This window comes from Paralichthys olivaceus, chromosome 3 (assembly GCF_024713975.1).
Source record: "Paralichthys olivaceus isolate ysfri-2021 chromosome 3, ASM2471397v2, whole genome shotgun sequence".
Taxonomy (NCBI): Eukaryota; Metazoa; Chordata; class Actinopteri; order Pleuronectiformes; family Paralichthyidae; genus Paralichthys; species Paralichthys olivaceus.
Window position 1 is genome coordinate 26,958,372 of NC_091095.1, and position 23,764 is coordinate 26,982,135.

The following is a 23,764-nucleotide window of genomic DNA, read 5'->3' on the forward strand; positions in this document are numbered from 1 at the left end:
CTACCACACAAACACCGTTGCTTAAAATGTGAGCTCACAGTTCTCTTGTGTGTCAGAATATTGTTAAAATAATACTTTGTGTGGGGGTCGTGTCTTTTTCAAATGTGCCGGTCTCCATCTCTGAGCGATATTGATTGGAGCACTGGACCTAAAGGGACCAGACTAACGTCACACTGCCAGAATCACAGCCAGATATCTCAAGTTGTCACAATAACACAGACACAAATAACATGCCACTTCCACCATGAACTGTGGTGGCAGTCACACATGAGTGAGTGATGAGATGTCATGCGCCCATGGGATTTTTTTTAATGAGCTCCATGTAGGCCCAGAGTGAACCACAAGCAGGGTCATGTGAACAATCATCCACAGGATTTTGCATCTATATACAACAAGTAGGTTAATGACTGGACCAGTGAGGCTCTTATGGGTACCACACATTTAAGTGAAACATGGACTTATCCTCTGGGTCCATTAAGAATTTCATGTGTTTCATGTGTTTTACGCAGAATTTACAAGAAGTCATACGGCTTCTTGTGAAAAAAAAAGAAGTGATAGGGCTTCTTGTAAATTTTGCAAGGGCTCCATGTCAATGTCTAGGCATTCAAAGAAACCACAACATCCCTTAGTTCCACTTCCAATATGAAGCAAGAGCTGGATTAGTGGAATTACTTTCACAGATACATTGGAATTTACAGTACTGGTGGTTTGTGCACATGGCACAGATGAAAAAAAATCTTAAACGTGGTCAATGAAGATGCAAGTCATGTTTATTTATAGCTTGCTGGCTTCAGAAACTATCCAGTCTCAGCTCCGAAGATGACGAGAAACAGATGAAGTTGATTAAATATTTTGGAACACTAAACAGTCATGACCATGAAAGACCCATTGGAAAATAAAAGACTTGTGTGGGATATAACAAATCAGCCTTTTCAGATCAGTGGCAGGTTATTTTTGGAGAGACGATGCTTCTGTTAAGTGTTGATTTCCACACACCAACTTCTTACTCACATCCGTTGTGCCATTAGCCCACAGTGGGTCCAAGCAGAAGTGATTCAAGATTCAAGGGTTTATTGTCATATGCACAACAATTACATTCAGCAGTTGCTGGCAATGAAATGCTCCCCTCTAGCCTTGCTCAGAAATTACACAAGAAAAAAATACAAATAAAAATAGAATATAAAATATAAAAAATCGTCGGCAGCAGGCAGGACAGTTAATGGTTTGGGTGCTGGGGTCTTTAACGATCTGGTTGCTCTCTGGGTGTAGCTGTCCTCCATGGATGGCAGCTCTGTCCTGGTAATACACTGAGCAGACTTCACCACTCTCTGTAGAGCCTTGCAGTTCAGGGCGATGCAGCTGCCATACCAGGCGGTGATGCAGCCAGTCAGAATACTCTCAATGGTGCACCTGTAAAAGTTGCAGAGAATCCTTGGGCCCATGTTGAGCCTGGCCGTCCAGGTCAGGTGATGTGAACCCAGAGGAACCTGAAACTGCTGACTCTCTCCAACATAATCCTGTTGATGGAGAGGGGGGCGTGTTTAACTCCCTGTCTCTTCCTGTGTGTCATCAGCAAATTTAATGATGGTTTTGAAGCTGTGGGTGGCCACGCAGTCATGAGTGAACAGGGAGTACAGGAGAGGACTGAGCAGGCAGCCCTGGGGGGCGCTGGTGCTGAGAGTCATTCGGAGAATGTGGTGCTGCCTATCCACACTGGTGTTGAGCCCAAGGTCTCCATGCTTGGTGACGAGCTTCAGGGGCACGATGGTATTGAACTCTGAACTATAGTCAATAAACAGCATTCTCACATGTGTACCTCTGGTCCAGGTGGGTGAGGGCAGTAGGAAGGGTGAGGGAGATGGCATCTGCAGTTGACCTATTTGGCCTGTAGGCAACTGCAGTGGGTCCAATGAGTCATAGAGGGAGTAGGTGATGAAGTGGTTTGCTTTCACAGCAACTCACAGCGTTCCCAACCTCAATGTTCAATAAAGATAACAAACTCCAACAGGCGCTAGGACAAATATGGCGCACCCACTGCAAACACAGGTGTCATCTCTGTCTGAATGTGTGTCTGCACAGTCAGTCACACAGTACAGTTTACTCTCTCAATAAACTAAGAAGGAACATGTGCATACCCTTTACCTGCATGCCAAGAAGCTATGAATCATTTAACCAGGTCAAAGTTCAAATCTAATCTGTAACAATTAAAATGAACAGTTAGGATTAGTGTTTGATGCTTCACCAGACAATACCTGTGACACAGATTTGGGAGAACTGATGATAGCGTCATTGATGATCAGTGATTCATGTTCTGTGGGTTGCTGCCAGTTCCCAATCAGTATGTGATGCATGTTCCGGCACATGTTAATGACATTGTTACTCCCTACCTTGACGAGTGTGCTGGCCTCAATCAAGGAGGCATTCTGGACCAGCACCATGGTTAGGATCTGGTTAGAATTTTTAGAGTTAAGGAATAAATGATAAAATGATAAAATAAAACTAATTTTACTGTTCATGTTTACCTGCCCCACTTAAGATGTCACAATAGTTCCATAATCTTAAATTGTTGACAACAATGTTAGAAATGATGAGGAAATGTGAAAATAAAGCTGAATGAAACTTGTTACAACAAACAGGCATTACCATTATTTATGTTCTTTCTTTTTCTTTTCTTTTTGCTGCGTCATTGGCTGAGGAATGCTCAGTGCTTCTTTTGATGTTAATATACCCTCTTATTTAGAGTCAGTTGTTTTGCTTTATCCTCTTACAGTTTTTTTCTGAAACAGGATTAATCAGGTTTATCAGCTGAGGTCATCTCAGCTCAGACTGGCAAGCCCTTTATCCCATCATAAAGGTACAGTGTGTTCTCACTTCCTTTGAAAAGCTCCTTCTGAATTCCCACACATACCTGACGCCCATCCCATATGCCTCAACAAGAACCAGAGTGTGCTGGTGCCCCTGTGTTGCAGTCATGCAACCTGAATCTTTATCTGATACCAATTCATGCTTTCATACCTGGTTTTGGAAATAATGTGCACACACAGTCATGTTCCAACAGGTGAACACCAACACACCAAACATCCCTCCTCTACATTCCTGGGCAAGCTAGGGCGTCATGTCCCAACCCAGTCTATTAAAGTGGAAATTCACTGCCTACACTCTCGACCTCAGTCTTCAGTATGTTGCAGTAAACCATGTGTCAAACCTGTTTTTTTAGGTATATTTCTGACCATAAGGACAAATCATGTGCAATTGTTTGGCCTCAGCACAGAACATTCAGTACATGAACAATGTAGTCTCACTCTAGAAATGACTCTTCCAGTGATCTGTTGTCGTTCATACTGCATTGGCCGGAACAGGATAGTACAAGTACATTTTTATATTACAGGATAGGCTGTGTGTGTGTGTAAAACCCATTAGTGCTACTTAATTGTTGGCATTCTACCTACAGCACACAGAAAGTATGATAAATAGTAGAAAATAACAGGGTGGAAGTAGAAAAGGCTGAAGGAGTGCTGTTCAGTGTCTAAAGTGGATATTTTGCAAACAATAGCTGCATGTTTGGTGGATATTTCTACCAAATACAATCACATGCACATTGGATATTGTAAAAAAAAAATGCATTCTTAGCATTAGCTAAACTTATCGATAACGAAAAAATATCATTTTACTAGTATTAACCAGTTAGCTGTCATTTTTGCTTTTGAACTTCAATAACTAGCTCCACATGAAGCTAGTAAGTTGACTCAAATTATAAAATATGCATGGGAGAGCTAATACAACTTGCTTAGAATTAAATTTCATTGTTTAAAAAAATTTAATTCTTGATGTGGTATAAAAAGGTACAAAAGATTGAGACCAGTTTGAGTGCACAGTACCTTATGATACTGTGAGGTATCAAGGTATTTGCTCATGTATGATGGTTACAGACCAGGATATGGCCAACCCTCAACTCAGACATAATTCTCTGCCTCTGCTCCTGAAAGAGGAGCAAATATTCACACTGTAGTGAATCATCAGTACAGGCAAACAGAAACCTGAGTCAGTTCAGGTGTTTGAAGAAACAACCCAGTGAAAACAAGTTGTCATTCGGTCAAAATCAGCAACATTGTCTCCATTGATGTTCTCTGTTCTTTTCTACAATATGTCTTTTCTGAATCTGTCAAAGTTTGTCAACGTTCTTCCTGGCTGTGTTCAGGTGCAGACAGGAAGCTGGAGCAGTAAACACATGAGAACCCAGCCAGCCAGGAAGGCATCACTCTAACAGCTGAATAATGACAGCGGCTCTTCTTCCTCTGCAGGCTGCGGAGGCTCAACATGGGCCCAAGGATTCTCTGCAACTTTTACAGGTGCACCATTGAGAGTATTCTGACTGGCTGCATCACCGCCTGGTATGGCAGCTGCATCGCCCTGAACTGCAAGGCTCTACAGAGAGTGGTGAAGTCTGCTCAGTGTATTGCCAGGACAGAGCTGCCATCCATGGAGGACCGCTACACTTAGCGGTGTAGGAAGAAGAGCAACCAGATCGTTAAAGACCCCAGCACCCAAACCATTAACTGTCCTGCCTGCTGCCATCTGGCCGACGATTTTTTATATTTTATATTCTATTTTTAGTTGTATTTTTTTCTTGTGTAATTTCTGAGCATGGCTAGAGGGGAGCATTTCATTGCCAGCAACTGCTGAATGTAATTGTTGTGCATATGACAATAAACCCTTGAATCTTAGATCACTTCTGCTTGGACCCACTGTGGGCTAATGGCACAACGGATGTGAGTAAGAAGTTGGTGTGTGGAAATCAACACTTAACAGAAGCATCGTCTCTCCAAAAATAACCTGCCACTGATCTGAAAAGGCTGATTTGTTATATCCCACACAAGTCTTTTATTTTCCAATGGGTCTTTCATGGTCATGACTGTTTAGCGTTCCAAAATATTTAATCAACTTCATCTGTTTCTCGTCATCTTCGGAGCTGAGACTGGATAGTTTCTGAAGCCAGCAAGCTATAAATAAACATGACTTGCATCTTCATTGACCACGTTTAAGTGTTTTTTTCATCTGTGCCATGTGCACAAACCACCAGTAATGTAAATTCCAATGTATCTGTGAAAGTAATTCCACTAATCCAGCTCTTGCTTCATTCCGTCTACAAGACGGGCCTGAGCCGGCTTTACTTCCTGAGGAGGCTCGGGTCCTTCAATGTCTGCAACAAGATGCTGCAGATGTTCTATCAGTCTGTTGTGGCGAGCACCATCTTCTTTGCTGTGGTGTCCTGGGGTGCGGGCATCAGAACAAAGGATGCCAACAGACTGAACAAAATCATAAGGAAAGCAGAGTCTGTGGTTGGCTCTAAGCTTGTCACCATGGAGGAGGTGGTGGAGAACAGGATGCTGGCAAAACTGCTGGCAATCATGGACAATCCCTCTCACCCCCTCCACAAAACACTGGACAAGCTAAAGAGCAGCTTTAGCCACAGGCTCATCCAACCCTGCTGCTCTAAGGAGCGATACAGGAAATCGTTCATTCCAACCGCAATAAGACTCTATAACTCATCTACCTCTGTCAGAGCCACCATCACAGAACTGCACTAATATACCTATCACCCTTGCACCATGTACCCTGTACTACACTACGCCCCATATACTGGAACATTTACTTCTGTGATATGTGTTAATTTAAACCATTTTGATATTACAGACCATTTTATACAACAATATTGTCTTTCGCACACCCAGTCTACATATTCTTACACTGATAGTATATTGTATAGTCAAGTACTTATATTTATACCCTACTATATACTATATATCATATCATATTATATCATACTGTGTATATTCTCTGTATATTCTTCGTATATATAAGTCTATATACACATATTTATACATGTGTACATGTTATTATTATTATATTATTACTACTGCTATTACTATTATTATTATTATATATACTGTTGCTGCCATTATTACTATATACTGCTATTATATTGGTATAATTACTATCTATATAAATATATATTATGTTATATTGTATACTATATATATATATATATATATATATATATATATACTGTACTACTATTCTTATATACTATCTAACAATAACATTACCATCATATCATCATTACTATTACCATCATATTGCCACTGCACTACTTGTCTGCCTATTCATCTTGTGTTTCTGTTTTTGTTCTTTTTACGTCAATGTTTTGTTTTGTTCTATTGTATTGTGTTTTGTTGTGTTCTGATACACAAGCTGCTATCACGACTTAATTTCCCTCCGGGGATGAATAAAGTAATCTATCTATCTTTATGGGAAGTGGAACTAAGGGATGTTGTGGTTTCTTTGAATGCCTAGACATTGACATGGAGCCCTTGCAAAATTTACAAGAAGCCCTATCACTTCTTTTTTTTTCACAAGAAGCCGTATGACTTCTTGTAAATTCTGCGTAAAACACATGAAACACATGAAATTCTTAATGGACCCAGAGGATAAGTCCATGTTTCACTTAAATGTGTGGTACCCATAAGAGCCTCACTGGTCCAGTCATTAACCTACTTGTTGTATATAGATGCAAAATCCTGTGGATGATTGTTCACATGACCCTGCTTGTGGTTCACTCTGGGCCTACATGGAGCTCATTAAAAAAAATCCCATGGGCGCATGACATCTCATCACTCACTCATGTGTGACTGCCACCACAGTTCATGGTGGAAGTGGCATGTTATTTGTGTCTGTGTTATTGTGACAACTTGAGATATCTGGCTGTGATTCTGGCAGTGTGACGTTAGTCTGGTCCCTTTAGGTCCAGTGCTCCAATCAATATCGCTCAGAGATGGAGACCGGCACATTTGAAAAAGACACGACCCCCACACAAAGTATTATTTTAACAATATTCTGACACACAAGAGAACTGTGAGCTCACATTTTAAGCAACGGTGTTTGTGTGGTAGTATGTGGTAATAATTTTTGTTGAAGTAGTCATTATTTCATTGTATACGATTATATTCAGTCTCCAAACACTTGGTACAGTGTCACAGACGCACATACTAGAGATGCCATTAGTGTTTTTCCCAGAAAACAACCTGATCTCAGTTTGAGACATACACCGATATTAGAGTCCATCACTGAGGAAATGTAACATAGGGTGTTCAGTATTACATAATTGTTGACTGCAACTAGCCAGTCAAGTCTCAGCTCAGTTAGCACAAGTGTTACTATCCTGTCCTATTTGTGTCTTCGCTGTAACAGATAGAACATTTCAAATTTGAAAAAATAAAAACAACAAAAAATGAAAACAAAGTAGAAATTAAGACAGCAATAGAAATGTAATGTTGAAATGAAATCAATCATTCAGACTAAGAACTCCCTCTCCATGTCTACCTCAGCCTACTCATCTGGGACACAAAAAAATGCTGTCCAAGTTTAAATAAGGTTCTGTGTTGGTTATCTCTGGCTTCTCCAGGGCTGTAGATGACAGCAGAGATCAATCCAACTGAGAGGTTCACTGTTTCCCAGCGAGTCTCTCTGAAGCACAGACTCCTCTTGATGTCTCTACTATCAAGCAAACACAGTGTAGAGCTGTTACTACTGTAATGTCTCTAAAATGTGTACTGGTATTGGTAAATGAAAAAATACAGTATATATAAAGCACAATATACAGAAAAATCATTAATAAAAATCACTATTGTATATATAGAGAGATATCTTCTTAAATTCAGAAGTTTTTGGACACAGCATGCAAGTCACAGTATTTTCTGATCTGTATATGTATGTGCGGATACTTATAGATGTAAGGCCTTGTCACCTGTTATTGTTATATCATAGTATATTAACATAATTAATTAATAAATGGGGGCAGAGAGACAGAGTGCTCAGTGCTTCTTCATGTTTATTAGCATTCAGGACCTTTTGTCCACAGGCTGCTCCTGACTGGAATCATTGAACTATGTCAAATATTTGCGTGTATATTTGTAAGTGTCAGCAGCATACCAGCAGGATACCATGAGCTTCACAGCACCCCAAACCTTTCCCTCAGAGAGTTTGACAAAGTATTTCCTGCAATCTTGTATAGTTAGCATAGCAGGGTCTGTTGTTCCAGCTGTCTGATTACTAAATGAGTTGTGAGATGACAGTTCACACGGAGGAGAGGCTGAGAGCAGAACAAACCTTATCTGGGGTGTTCAGTGGTCAATTTAATACTTTTGTGACTGTTTTGGGTGGAAACAGATCCAAATAAGGTTTAGACATTTAGATCATGGACATTCTCATGTCTCTATCTCAAACATCTATGTGCCTCACTGAAAATATCCAGAACACAAGCTTTACAACGTTCCAATCTCAGTCTCTAGTCTCATGTCGACGTGTTTTGTAAGGCTATCTCAGAATCATCTCTGTTTTGTCTGATCCTGGATGTGACATTATGTTGAGTTGTCCAAATCCTGCTGGATTTGTTTAACCTCGTTTTTTGCAGCCCACCCTGCCCTAACAGGAAATAAACAAAAGAGAAGAGGATTTCAAGCTACAGGTCTCCACTGAATAAACATAAAATTCATCTCCTCAAGTTCATCTGGGGGGTAATTTCCATAGGGTGGCTCTCATGAGGAAAATGTTTTGGCCAAGCTCAGCTAAGAATGTGACATTTTATATATAAACCTGAAAGACCAGAAATGTCATATTTATTGGGTGGCTATAAAGATGAAGATTTAGTCTCCAACTTTTTTTTCCAGCTTTAATCTAAATTGGAGAAAAAAGACAATTTTAGCCTTTTAACTAGGAGTAAAGTAACTAACAGGATCTTTTTGGGGTTTTAGGCAGAGGTGGCAAAATTACTCAAATTCTTTACTTAAGTAGAAGTACAGATACTTGAGTAAAAAAAGACTCTGGTAAAAGTAAAAGTACTGATACAACTACTTTACTCTAGTAAAAGTAAGAAAGTACAGGCTCTGAAATGTACTCAAGTACATAAGTAAAAAAGTAAAAATGAATTTTTTACTTCAACAATACACAATGCTTTATTTTGATAACTCTGCAAAACTAAAAAAAATGCTAGGCACATATAATGGGATAGTTTTCCTCTTTTGGTAACAACCTGCACAGAACTGGACACAATCTAGCTTTGCTGCCAAATTTCAGACAGAGTAATAAAGACTGAAGTGAACCATGGTCCTGCATGAGCACCTGGATCATTTTGTACAGGGATTAAATGGATGGGGAATGTATTTGTGTTGATTTAGTCCCTGCCCTTTGTACACACCCCCTGTCACTACCATAGATTGGATGGTTTAGTGAGGTCGTCTGAGGTCCTCTCTGTCTTGTTATGTCTTTTACGTCGTGTCATCATCCGTGGAGGTTGAAACAAGTAACGAGCCAGTTTTGAGAATTTAAGGACTATAAAGTGCAGATATTTGTGTTTAAATATAGGAAGTAAAAGTAAAAAGTTGTCAGGAAAATTCTTCTCTGATTATACAAACTGGGACATTTTGAAATTGCAGTTGGTCTCCTGATTGCTCCTGGCTGAGTCATATAGTTTATGTATTAATCTCCTACGCACCAAAAATCCCCATCATTAACAAGTATTTAGTTCACCCAGCCTGTGAAAGGTTGTAGCCATTTCACAAAGTCTCTAATACTAGGGCGGCTGTGGCTGAGGGGTAGAGTGGTCATTCTCCAACCAGGGGGTCAGCAATTCAATCCCCAATCTTCCCAATCTGCATGCCAAAGTGTCCTTGAGCAAGATGCTGAACCCCAAATTTCCCCATAGAACAACAAAAAGTACTGCTAATAGATGCACTGTATGAATGTGTGTGTGAATGGGTGAATGGCAAAAACTGTAGTGTAAAGCGCTTTGAGTGGTTTTCAAGACTAGAAAGCGTTATATAAGTACAACCACTTATTAATTACAATTTTCTCAATTAGTGGAGTAGTAAATCAAGGAAGGCAGTTTTGTCCAGTTAAGGGGTGGCTGTGCTCAGGGGCTAGAGCAGTCGTCCTCTAACCAGAAGGTCGGCAGTTTGATCCCAGTCTTCCCTTGGGCAAAATACTGAACCCTCTTCTCATTGAGAAAGAAGAGAAAACTGCACATAGATACACTGTATGAATGGGTAAATGTAAAACAGTACGCTTAACTGCTTTAAGTATTTGTGATCAAGACTATAAGCTCTATAAATACAGACCATTTATATGGAGTTTATGTAATAAGGCCAAGAGGTTACATGTCATGTGTAGTGTGTTTGTGTGTGCATAGATGTTGTAGAGCGTACTATTTCGTAGTCTAATGAGAGTCAATTTTCAAATCAAATATACTATATTGTCCTATAGGGAAATTTGTCTTGGGCCAAGGTACAGCAGTTGCAGAACAGTACATTGAACAACAAACAACAACAACAACTCTACACAGGGTAATAATAATGAAAATATGAAGACAATACAATTTTGATGGGTAGCTGTCTGTTTGCTTTGGGGACTTCGTCAAGGGAGAGAGGGTGAGGGCTGATTAGGTTTGGGTTAGATGTTGATATTATTTGAAAGAGACTCCATGTTTCCTGTCAGTCGGTTGTTTGTGTTAGTTAACAACAGGAAAGTCCTTGGGAGACGTATTTCCTCAGATTTTGGCTCACACAATCTGTAGGCTCTGGCTGTGTTTGTCTCTCTGCTCTGATTGAACCAGACATAAGGAGTGACTAAATATGTGTCTAACAGGAGTGGTGTAATTCCAACTGGTGAAACTGGTGCTGCTATTATTAATAACACAATTACATCTATAAATATCACTCTTATTATTTTCCATTATAACAACCATGACAGAGCTTAAATATAATGGTTGCACAGCTATTCCTGGTATTGCTCACCTCTCTCTTCCCCTTTCTTTCCCCTTCCTTCCCTTTCTCTTTTCTCCCACCTCTTTTCCACCTACTTCTTTACTCTTCCCCATTTTTTTCTCTGCTCAACCCAAAAGGATGAGGCAGATGGCCGCCCACATTGAGTCTGGTTCTGCTATTGGTTACATTCTGTTAAAGGGGAGTTTTTCACTCCACATTTGTCAACGTGCTTGCTCATTGTGGGAACTGTTGGGTTTCTCCATAATTTTGTATGGTCCTGACCTTGAAATAATGTAAATAATGGTTTTGCGCTATACAAATAATACTGAATTGGATTGCAATCCTTTGTATTTCATTCAAAACGTAGAAATAAAAAATACAAACACTGTACTTCTCATAATGAAAATATGAATATAAATGATGATGGAGTTCCCCAAGCAGTCTTCAGGCCTATATCAGCATCACTAGGGGATGGTTCAGGGCCCACCTGAGCAAGCAGTCTTTCCATAAATGTAGAGACTGTGTCTGCCTCCTGAACCCAAAGACAAAATATTTTTTTACGTCATGGTAACTTGGTCACCCAAAGCGCTTTACACTACAGGTTGCCATTCACACATTCACACACACATTCATACATACAGTGCATCTAATAGCAGCACTTTTTGTTGTTCTATTATCAAGGGAAGGACTTGTTCCCTTGACTGAAGTACAATAGTAATTCTGGAGAAAATCCACAGGAGGTCAGTATCATCATTGACTCAGCACCAAAGCTGCCATTAAACTCCTACACTGGCTTCACTTCACTTTATATACACCATCCTGTACATCCTAAATATACCTTAGTTCACAATGACATCTACAACTTCACAGAATAACATTCACTGTCTACAACATACAACTATAGCTGTGATGTTCTTCACAGCCGGTGTTCTTTGTCAATATCCATCCATCATCTGCACTGTTCAGTTTTCCAGCAACATGTGAAAGTGCAGGCAGAGACAGTAATGGTGAGGGGAAATTGTAATTCAGTTATCTCTATCCTTGTCTGAGCACACTGTAAGGGAATGTAGTCAAATTCTTCATGTGAGTATAAAATAATCTGTCTGTAGGTCATACAGATGATTTTGTGACAGCAAGACTTGATTTTCCTTAAGGTTTAAAACAAGTTAATGTTATGACTGAAAGAACACACTGATGTTGTAGAAATACATCTTTTCTTACACAGAGATAAGAAAAATTCACATTAATTAATCTCTGCATGTCTCGTACAGTGAAGAAATTAGGGGCTATTTTTTAGCCCAGGTAAGGACAAAGACCAAAAGCCTGGGGAAAGCAGATACAGCTTGACCTTTACATCAGAATGATGAAATATGTGATTACAGTGACTTGTGGTATGGTATTCAGCATGGTTTGACTTCTTCTGTAACTGCTGATCTTCTGTTCTGTAGACAGAGTGTTAAAGAGAGAGGTCAGAGGAGAATGGTCTTACTGGTTGGAGAAGACAAAAAGGCTGCAGTAACTCAGATAACTACTCTTTACAACTGTGGTGAGCAGAGAAGCATTTCAGGATGAACAACACATCCAGCCTTGAGGTGGATGGTCTATACATCAGGTTCCACTCTGTGAGCCAAGAACAGACGTAAGGCTGCAGTGGACAAAGACTGTCCAACACTGTACAGTTGTAGACTGGATTGAGAGCTGCTGAGGCTGTAGATGTTCTGAATCTGGAGTTAACTGTAAAAATCCATAGAGCCATCCTGCCTTCTTTCAACAGTCCAGGGATGTCCCAGTCTATCTGTCTATTATTTATTGTTATTGTTATTATTATTATTATTATTATGTATCTATTATTTCTTTATACATCATGATATAGCTATAGTTAGAGCTGGTCCAGGCTTGTCTTAAATCGGCTCTTAGTTGTGCTGCTAATTTTTGTCATGTGTCCCTCGAGGTTTACAATGTCGAGGGACACATGACACATGGAGCTTCTATTTCCTCTTCTCCCTCCTCATCACATCAAATAACTTAATGTCTCATGTTACTGACTTGACTTCTTTCCCTGAGTCCCTGTGCCTTATCGTTCGCAGATCCAGGGCTGCGACTGCGGCCTCGTCGTGGATTATGATGGTGGATCGCGAATCAGAGATCGTGATCATAATGGTGGATCCTGCATCGTGCTGGCATCTGATCGTAGTGGTGGACCATGATTAAGGTGGCTGCTGATGGTGGTGGATCATGATGATGGATTATAATGGTGTATCCTAATCGTGGTGGCAGCTGATCGTGGACTATGATTACAAAAAGACTGCTTGATATACAATATGTCTACTCAGATACGCTACCATTACTGACAATAATTCCTCAATTCATTTACCTTCCATCATGCTACAAACTGTTTATTCTAACCAATGCTGTAAATACTCTTATTTTTCTGATGTTCTCCATTACACGTGGCATCTATTGCACTTCTGTCCATCTTGGGAGAGGGATTCATCACATGTGGCTCTTTCTGAGTTCTATTTCCTCTGTTAAAAAGGTTTTTTTGGTAGTTTCCCCTTACTCTTGTTGAGGGTTAAGGACAGAGGATGTCACACCTTGTTAAAGCCCTATGAGACAAGTTGAATTTGTGATTCGTGAATATAGGCTATACAAATACAATTTGATTGATTTATTGATATATATGTTATCTTCAACCTTAGATTTAAGTTTATTGCTCATTTCCATTGTCCTGGTTCTGAAGTTAGAAAATCCTACTTTTGGCAATTATCTGGGTGCAGCTCTATAGTGGGACGACCCATTTGCAGCCACTTGCTAGTTGAGTGTATTCAATTCAATTCAATTCAATTTTATTTGTATAGCACCAAATCATACATTATTTCAAGGCACTTTATATAAAAGGTCAGGACCTTAAAATTGTGTTAAATATAGAGAAACCCAACAGTTCCCTCAATAAGCAGCACTTTGGAGACTGTGGAGAGGAAAAACTCCCTCATTAACAGGGAGAAACCTCTAGAAGAACCAGGCTCAATGTGGGCGGTCATCTGCCTCGACAAGTTAGGGTGAGCAGAGAAAAATGGGGAGGAGAGGGTAGATGGGTGGAAAAGAGGGGAGAGAAGAGAGAGAGATAGTGAGGAGGGGGAGAGAGAGGCGAGAGAGACCAGGAACATTCGAGCAACATCAGGTATCAGATCTGACTACTTATAATGAAAACAATAACAGTGTAAAGAAGTTATTGATTAATAATGATAGCAGCAACAATTCATATAATAATTAATTACCGAAGTATTATTGTTAATAAAATAATAATAATAGTTTTTCTCCTGCAGTTCTGGAGTCAGAGATATCTGCAATAAGAGAAAGAGAGAGAGGGACTATGGAAGAAAAATGAAACATAGTAATTGATATGTATTAAAATAAATAAATGAATGTGGGGGGGCAGAGAGACAGAGAGAAGGGGAGAAGTGCTCAGTGCATGATGGGAGTTCCCCCAGCAGTCTACCCTATAGGAGCATAACTAAGGGATGGTTCAGGACTCACCTGATCCAGCCCTTACTATAGGCTTTATCAAAAAGGAATGTTTTTAAACCTTAAATGCAGATGTATATCTGCAAGTAGCTGAAAAGAAAAGGATTTAAAAAGCATGTTACAATTTTACAGTGCCTCCAATAATGGTCAACAAAAATAATTAGTAGTTATAGAGCTAGAAGTTAGTTATGCTCCTTCATGAACGATTTGGGTTTTGACTTCACTCAACAACCGGGAACCGGGAACCGGGAAACATGAGCACATGACAATTCCATTCATTTGAATCTTCTTAAAGGTTTCCTGTGCAGATTAATTTTCTGATAAATTTTCTGTTGACATTGATTAATTTACGATTTGTTTAAACAAACTCTTGAGAGCACAAAAATATGCAACAAGGAAGCACGATATAACAGCAGTGTTCAAACCTGAACCTCTCACAGAAATGGTAAGAGAGTTATGTGTGTGTACATGTGTGTGAGGCCCGTTGTTCTCTGAGCAACAAACTTTAAATACCATCGGAGCATTCAGCTGGAAATGAACTCTGGCTACTCACACGAGCCACTCACACGAACTACTGCACTCACATCTTTGTGAATAGCTACAGCTTCTGTCCACATTTGAAAAGCTGATACATATAGATACATAGATACACCCTGTAGTAATTTTACATTTGCTAAAAGAAATATAAACAAGGCATTTTCTTAAATAAATTATCACATTATATTAATTGGGTGATGACAAACCCATCACTGCATTTTCCCCAATTTTGGCTTACTTTTATGACTATATGGTTTTCTGTGATAGTAAAATAATAGATGTGTTAAATAACCAAAAAGAAGTAGAACACAAGATCTTTGGTAGATCTTCATATCCAATCATATTCTACTTTAGTGCAGTATATTTCTAACAAATGTTTGATTAATCAAATTATGTAGAGAGAAATGATGCAGATTGAACCTGAGGCTTCTGGGGCTTATGTCTTATATATAGAGAGAGAAATATAACAGCCCAGATGCAGTTTGTACAGTGTCAGAACAGGGGTTCCACATGAATCCCCATTAAAAGTCCATAACAATAGCTCTAGATAATTCCTCTGATGTAGATTTTATTTTTCATTTGCCCTCCCCATACCTCAATTAATTGCTTTGCATTATACAGTATATGTCCTGTTGCCTTTGAAAAGCCATCAAGTAAACAGCATCCAGCAGACTACACAGCCTCATTAGATTTTGTCCAGACACAGAGCGCCCATAAAAACAGATCTCTTCAGTATATAAATATAACATATTTAGCATATCAACTTAAAGGTACAGTTTGTAGAATTTTGTGATATCTAGTGTTTAAATTTCATGTTGCAGCTCACCTCACCCTCTCCTTCCAAACATGAAAAAGAATCCGTTGTAGCCTTTGTTGTCATAAAAACTCAAAAGGTGTTTAGTTTGTCCAGTCTGGACTAATGTAAAAAACATGGTGGCCTCCTTAGAGAGGACCCCCCTACATGTAAATATAAAGTATTTAAATATAAAGGGCCTTTTCTGGGGTAAAGAAAACTAGTGAAAACATCATGAGGATTGTACTTCCTTAAATTTCTGCCAGTAGTTCCCTTTAACCTAAATCTTACACACTGCACTTTTAAATAATGATAATAAAGTATCAAAACTCAATTTTAAGAGACCCTTCTACAAGAATGAATATTGTAATAGAACGATTAATAGAAAGATAAAAAAACAAACATTAAAAGATCCAAAAAGCGTGGCTCCACTGTCATAAACTAGTTTATATAGGCAACCTTTAGAGGCAGGCGGTAAAAGGAGATGAGTGTGGGAGACAAAGTAAGTAAGAATGGTAAGAATGGAGAAGCTGACTTTCTCAGCTAGACTAAAATCAGAAACTTTTAAAAACTACTGGGAAAACTGGATTGATTTTGTGTCTCCATTGAGAGCAGACTTTGTGCAATAAGGACAGTGTGTATTGCAGAGTGTTGACCCCCTTGGTTCAGGCTACAAACTTGTTTATTGTTCATTTATTTATTTGATATGTTTACCCCAATCAGGAGACAAGGAACAATGCAGGAGAGGTGTGAAAATAAGGACAAGAGTGAAAAAGCAGTTCATTTTACTTCACATTTACTCTACTGTAACTTTACTTGAGAATTAATGTCCAATTATGTCTCTGCTCTGCGGTGGAAATATAGGAATGTTTTATACAGTTGTAAAATTATACACATTATGTAAAATATTGATGGAATATTGATATGTGGAATCAATAAAAAAGATAATTGAAAAAAAAAAAAAAAGCTCTGGGTGTTGCAGGTCAAAAGATCAAATTTGGGGCCTTTTGGGTTCAAATGTCTGGTTAGGGTTACTACACATGCTCTTACTGCTGCTGGTGATAGAATAACTTTTTGAACATAAAAACACAAGAATAAACAAAAATACTGTTCTCTAAGTGCTGCAACTGACAGTAAACATTACAACATGAATATGCTCTAGTATTAGAATATGAGAAATTTAATGTTACTCTGCTACTTCAGCCAACTTGCGGGAGGATGAGGTCGTATTAAAGAGACCACTTTGGTGAGAGAATGGGCTGTGATTGGTGGGTGACTGACGAGCACCCATAAACCTATCGGTAGCCGAGCACATGACTCTGTGTCCTGCATGAACTAACACAATGCTTCATTAGTCACAATTCAAGTTCAGGATTTCTACGATGACATTCTCACTTTAAACTTAATTTTAAGTATCTTGAATTGAGGCAAATTAAAGCTGACCTTGAATTATGATCAGTCAGAATCAAATTGTCATATATCACAAATCATAAACTGGATTTATTTTCATAATTAATTATGGATAAAATTACAAAGTATGTTGCAGAAATCTGAAATGGATATCTATATAATTGAGTATTGTACAAGTTACATTGTACAAGTACATGTTCTACTGAATAAGGGATCAGCCACTTGCTATCTGTAAACCCCCAACCCCCAAGTGAATCTCCTTATATTATGCTAGGTGTTGTTTGGGCAAAGAAAAAATTAAAAGAAAAAAACTCTAATTTTTGCATTTTAGCAGGTGCTCTTAATAAAAATGTTCCCTTTTTAGCACCATGCATCTTATCCACTGAAATATCCACACTTACATCACTGATATAAACATATCAGTCAGGTTTGCCTATCTCAGCTGTGGAGAAGGGAGGGAGACTGTCACCTGTGCATGTACACCACTGTATCTCTCATGGAAGTTACCATTTTAATTATGTTAGAGGCAAAAAAATTGTGAGCATTGACAGCCATTTTTAGATATGATAGGTAAAGTGAGCAGTATCGGCTACAGAGTTTACCCATAGTCTGCTGCTGCCATCTTCCTCATCCTGCTACTGATTGGCATAATCATTGCCATTGCAGTGGTCTGTTGCAAGTGGAGGAAGAAAGCTCTGAGAAAGGACAAAGAAGGAGTGCCACTCCGGGATGTTTAGTGTGTGTGTGTTTCAGCACATGCACACACATGCACACATATTATTGTGGGAACAAGCGGTACAGCTGAACTGGACTGAGGCCTGCAACGAAAGTAATAGTTCAAAGTTCCACTGTCAAACACTGGAATCCACCCTTCCTTTAGTTTCTGTGAAACTGAATATGTTGAACATATTTTATTCTTACTTCATCTACTACTATCATTTCATGCTGCAAAAAATAAAAGATAGAAACACTGATAGTCATCTTACTGAAGCTGTTATATTTCATTCATTTTCTTTTGTATTTGCTTAGTGGTATTTGATAATTGTAGATAAAGACTACCATTTCATTTTATTTATTTCATTTTATAGAGACCTTTCTAACTTCACATTTATTTTTTTAGTCTGGTGAAAGCAACACTTTATGGAAAATCAAGACTTTGTGTATATTATTTTGTATCTGATGCTTAACTTATTGTGTATAATTGAAATTAACACATTTGTATATGATGCTTTTGTTATACGTCTGTTTTTTGCAGATAATTTTGTATTTGGTGAAAATATTTAACATTTGATAAATATTGTTATAAACAGAACCATTTATTATCTCAGTTCTGTTAAATGGAAAATAGCAAATATTACAATTTGTGTCTGTGCCTTATTAGAGATGGAATTGGAGATGTCAGGATTGCAAAAATGCTTGGACTGAATGTGCAGAACCCAGAACCCCAACACACTGAATAAACAATAGTACTTGTTAATTAACCCTAAGTGATGTCCAGGGGGCTTACATCCATCTATAGTTTTATGAACTTCACTGTAAAAGGAGTTCTGTGCATCTTCATCAAAGGGTGACAAAAAAATCTAAAAAGTGAAACCTGATCCATTTTATGTCTATTAAATCTTGACAAAAGGCATTCATATTTTTACACTCTTACCTTAATAATTCTAGATTCTATAATTCTGTATGGGTTTGAAAAAAATCCACTCTAGCAGATACTTATATGTTATGTAATCTACTTTAGTAGCCTCCCTCATAAATTTAGTTTTTTTTTTGTCTTCTGGCATTGAGAGACGAGTAATCTCACCAGTTACAGTTAAAGCTGTAAAGTTACCCAGATTAACTTCATTATTTTCATTTAGTCAATCCAAAGAGTAAAGTGGACAGAATGCATTTTGTTGATTCTACAAATTTTAGCAGGGAGATAACACAATTTCTATGCCAAGATAGAAACAACAATAAGGTTTCACAACTAATATTCAGCAATGAGATGGTCATGATCACCCATGGGCATCATGTAAGAAAACCAAAATACAAATACAAAGTAGAAAAGATAAACCATAGTCTTTTACAAATTTGGGTAAATAACCAAGAATTAAGAATAGCCTTGTCCATGCCTATAATATGAAGAGCCACAGTGAAGGTAGAGGTAATGAGGTAGGATAGTAATCAAAGGAAATATCGTGTTTCAGGGCCATTCTGCACCCATCAATTAAACCTCAAATGAAACCATTTGTTACATTCACAGACTGACATTTCTACAGATAATTACATCTTGATGCCATACAATATAATATGGTTTACGGCAAACAAAAGAGAAGTACTTAAATGTCTCAGAGAAACATTGTCTGAACCATAGACTGTATATAAAGAGGTCTGAACCCAGTTATCTTGCATGGCTTAAGCCTGGCCCCCAGCTTTACTTTGGGGAACCTTGGAGTTACATGAAAACAAGCCTCTGGGACAGCCTTCTTCCACCTACAAAATATGAAAATGAGAAAGATCTCGTCTCAAAGAATGCTGAAAAAGTAGTCCATGCATTTGTTACCTGTCGACCGCTTGGGGAATTCTGTGAAAGAATAAAAATGTTGTGGCTTGTTCAGATGTGTTTGACTCACTGCAGAATGGGGAGAGACATCACACAAGGCGGTACAATTCTTTCTAATGGTCAACATTCAGAGTTTAGGTTTTGAATCATCACTTAAATGGATAGTTCAACGCAAAAAGAAAATTCACTCATTATCTACTCATCTCTTTGCCGATGGAGGGGTCTCTGTGAAAACAAATGTGAATACAACTCCAGGAAGTCCTGGACAGGCTAATTTATTATACAATTATGCTCCAATCATTCACTAAGTCATGTGATAAACACCTTCAGCACCCCTGCTGATGTGGCATATCTGTATGCATTGGGGGTTCAAGTAAATTGAATTCACACTGTGATGTGAGAGCTTGTGAATGGTTTGTATTTATATAGCACCTTTCTAGTCTTGATGATCACTCAAAGCACTTTACAATACAGTTTGCAATTCACCCATTCACACACATATTCATACAGTTTTTTTTTCAATGAAGGGCAATTTGGGGTTCAGCATCTTGCCTAGGTATACTTGCTTGTGTGTCTTGTGTTGCAAGATCCTGCTTTGGCTGGAGCTGGGGGCCATCAGTGAAGTAGAGGTAGCTGGCCACTGCCTCATATAATAATAGCCATGCTCATCCTGCCATTCAGATGAGTTTTGATTTCTGTAGCATTAATTTGATCTTGTTTTGGTCTGGAATTCAGTTCCTGTCAGCCTTATCAGTTGAATTTCTTTTTTGTTTTAGTTCTTTGAAAATTACTTTTTGTTAGAAAAATCTGAGCCATCATGTGTCTTCCCTTATTTAGTGCCAGATGACTCTGATGCGCCAAACCAAGTTATAAATTGCCTGTGAAAGTAAAACTGAAAATTTTGTAATGTTCAAGGACAAAAGATTATCAGCAAAGTTGGAGCAGCAAAACAAATCAAAAATAAAGAACCTGGGTGTTATTCAGGACTAGATTTTAATCCACACATAAACAATGTCACAAAGATTGCCTTTTATCATTTAAGAAACATTGCAAGAGTAAGACTGTTCCTCACTTTGGAAACTGCCAAAAGTTGATTCATGCTTTTATACTTTCTCGCCTGGACTACTGTAATGCACTATATTCAGGATTACCGAAAAAATCCATCGATCGCCTACAGCTTTTGCAAAATCCAGCAGCCATGGTTTTAATGAGAAATAGGAAAAGATTCCATATTACTTTTATTTTAGTGTCTTTACACTGGCTTCTAGCATCACTGAGGATTGATTTTAAAATTATTTTACTTGTTTTTAATTCTCTTAATGGTACAGCACCGTCATACATCTCTGACTGTTTATCGGAATATGTTACGAATCATTCCCTCTGGTCGTCTACAGCGGGCTTGCTCAATGTCCCCAAAACAAACAATAAAAGGTTTGGGGAAGCAGCTTTCTCTTGCTATGCTTTCCTATGCTATGCTATCCAAAGGTTTGGAACAAACTCCCACCACACATCAGACATGCTTCTTCTGTTGATAGTTTTAAGAAACAACTCAAGACCTGTTGCTATGATAATACATTTTAGCTGCATTTTATGTATAAATACATTTATTATTATTATTGTTATGGTCTCAGCCAGCCAGGCCATAACAACATGTAATCAGGAAAGCTGTCTCAAAAGCCATCCTCCTGGGAAAGTAGATACAGTAAACACAAAGATCGATGTCATGAAGAAAAGCAGGAACTTGAAAGGTGCATAAAAATATCAAAAGAAATAGAGAAAACAACAACAATTTTCTTCTACAACTCCCAACATGCACTGAACTGTGCCTGTGGCCCCATATTTTTTATCATATTACTTCATGTAACTAAAGTCCATTGTTTGTGCTTCCATCTCTCTATCTCTCTCCCTCTCTCTCCAAATTTCACTACTAATACTACCACCATATTATGATTATGATGATGATGATAAACTGTTATAATTAATAATATAATTGCATCTCAATGTATCACTATTCATTATATTTATATTTTTATGACAACAACAGTCTCTCTCTGTCTCTCTCTCTCTCTTCTCTCCCCTCTTATCCACTCATCTCTCCTCTCCTCCATTATTCTCCTCTAGTCAAGGCAGATGGGCGCCCACACTGATTCCAGAAACTTGTTGTAGTCACTCACTTATAGTAAACTCACTTGAATACTATAATAATAATAATAATATTGATACTATTACTACTACTACTACTATTAATACACTTTATTCATATAGCACTTTAAAAAACGGAAGTGCTTTGACTGAAAAGCAAGCAAAGTAAATACAAACTTGAACAAATAAAAGCAGTAATATGACAATCAAATATTAATTTGGTCCAATTTTTAGTGAAAATGGCAGAGCAGATGTTTTGGTTGCAAACCTAACAATGCTCTACTTGGCTCTACTATTGCTCTACTACTTACTTGTATGCAAGTAGAGCTATAATTCATCCTGCACATTGAGGCCTCCATCATGAAATACAATGCACAACAAAAGACATAAAACAGTTTATATTTTGTTACATTACATACAGTACAAAATACTATGAATATACACATTTCACTTAATAGTAACATGCCATCGCCCAAAGATATCAGTAATCATATCTTCAGTTTTAGAGCATTCCATTACTTCTGACTATACGTGTTGGCAGCTCTGTGCGGTAAACACATTTCCCGTTAGTCTGCATGAAGGTGACTGACATCTTATGCTCAGTGACCTGGAAGTAAGCCACGCCTCCTATTGTGTGATTGACAGGACTGGAGTAGAGCTGCCAGGACTGAGGAACACTGTCCTTGTGAGTGGTGTCAGGATCGCTGACCACCCCACTCCCACTGACTACATATGAGCTCCCATCATCCTCTCTGATGAACTGTTAAAAATACAGAGACAGACAGCATTAAAGGCATCAATGTTGTGCTCAATTAGACCAAGATACAGCGACAAAATTCATTAAAGGTTCAGTGTGTAAGATTTAGGTGAAAGGGAGCAGAAACTGAATACAAAGTAATCCTAGTGATGTTTTCACTAGTGTGTTTTATCTAAATTGTACGATTGTTGTTTTCTTAGAATGAGCCATCTATATTTAAATACTTTATATTTACATGTGGAGCAGGTCCTCTCTACAGAGGCCGCCATGTTTTTACAGTAGTAAAAACTGGACAAACTAAACGCCTCTTGAGTTTTTATGACAAGTGAAGGCTGCCACAGGTTCTCTTTCATGTTTGGAAGAGGAGGGTAAGATGAGGGGTATTCAGCTGCAACATGAAGCTGCTCAGTATAAGTAGGAAGTATAATTCAGGAAGACTTTCTCATAAACCGTTCCTGGCAGAGGCCGTCCACACAGAGCCCAGTTCTGCCGGAGGTTTCTTACACCTGGGAGTTTTTCCTCCCCGCTGTTGCTCATGCTTGCTCGGTGTGGAACAAGTTGGATTTTGTGTTTCTTCTTGGACTTGGACTTTTGTGCAGCACCCTTAGACAACTGCTTGTTGTGATACCGTGCTATATAAATTTGAAATTTGAAATATTCAATTACTCACAAATCTATCTCTCTATATATATTTCTTCTTATTAATCAGCTGATTGTGGGCATTTTGAATGGCCATTCAGATATTGCCACAATCTCATCCAGCCAGTCGTGCGGTTGTGATCAAATTTGAAATCCTTTCTCCTCTCTCCGGCAGTCAGCTGTCATTAGTGATCCGCTGTAACTCCCCTTCAACCCAATCTCCTCCGGTTTAATCCGAAGCCATGGTCCAATCCAGCAGAGTCATTCATAATTATTTCTCCATCAACCCCTCTGATGCCGATGACATCACATAGGGGTCAAAATGCCAAAAGACTTAATTGCATAGAAATAAAAAAAATATTCAACTGTCAAGTTAAAGTCTCTCCTGATTGAACTGTTCTCATATCAACCACTTGTTTCCAATCTTATTTCATTGTAGGGCTTTATGCAGCACATTGATTCCCTCTTACACTGACACACACATATTGACAATAACACATCTGAATGCTTAGACTGCAACACTCACGTTGCACAGTAAATTCCTCTTGCTCCAACGTGTTTTACAGACACACAGATCACTTCATAATGTTGAGGTAATT

General features: G+C 38.4%; 1 long non-coding RNA gene across 1 annotated transcript; it reads left to right on the forward strand.

The window, feature by feature from the left end:
* The first annotated feature begins 794 nt into the window (after nt 1–794).
* LOC138407271 (uncharacterized) lies at nt 795–4,724 on the forward strand. The gene is made up of 2 exons (XR_011240718.1): nt 795–3,177; nt 4,199–4,724. It is a non-coding gene; the product is annotated as an uncharacterized lncRNA (long non-coding RNA).
* The last annotated feature ends 19,040 nt before the right edge of the window (nt 4,725–23,764 follow it).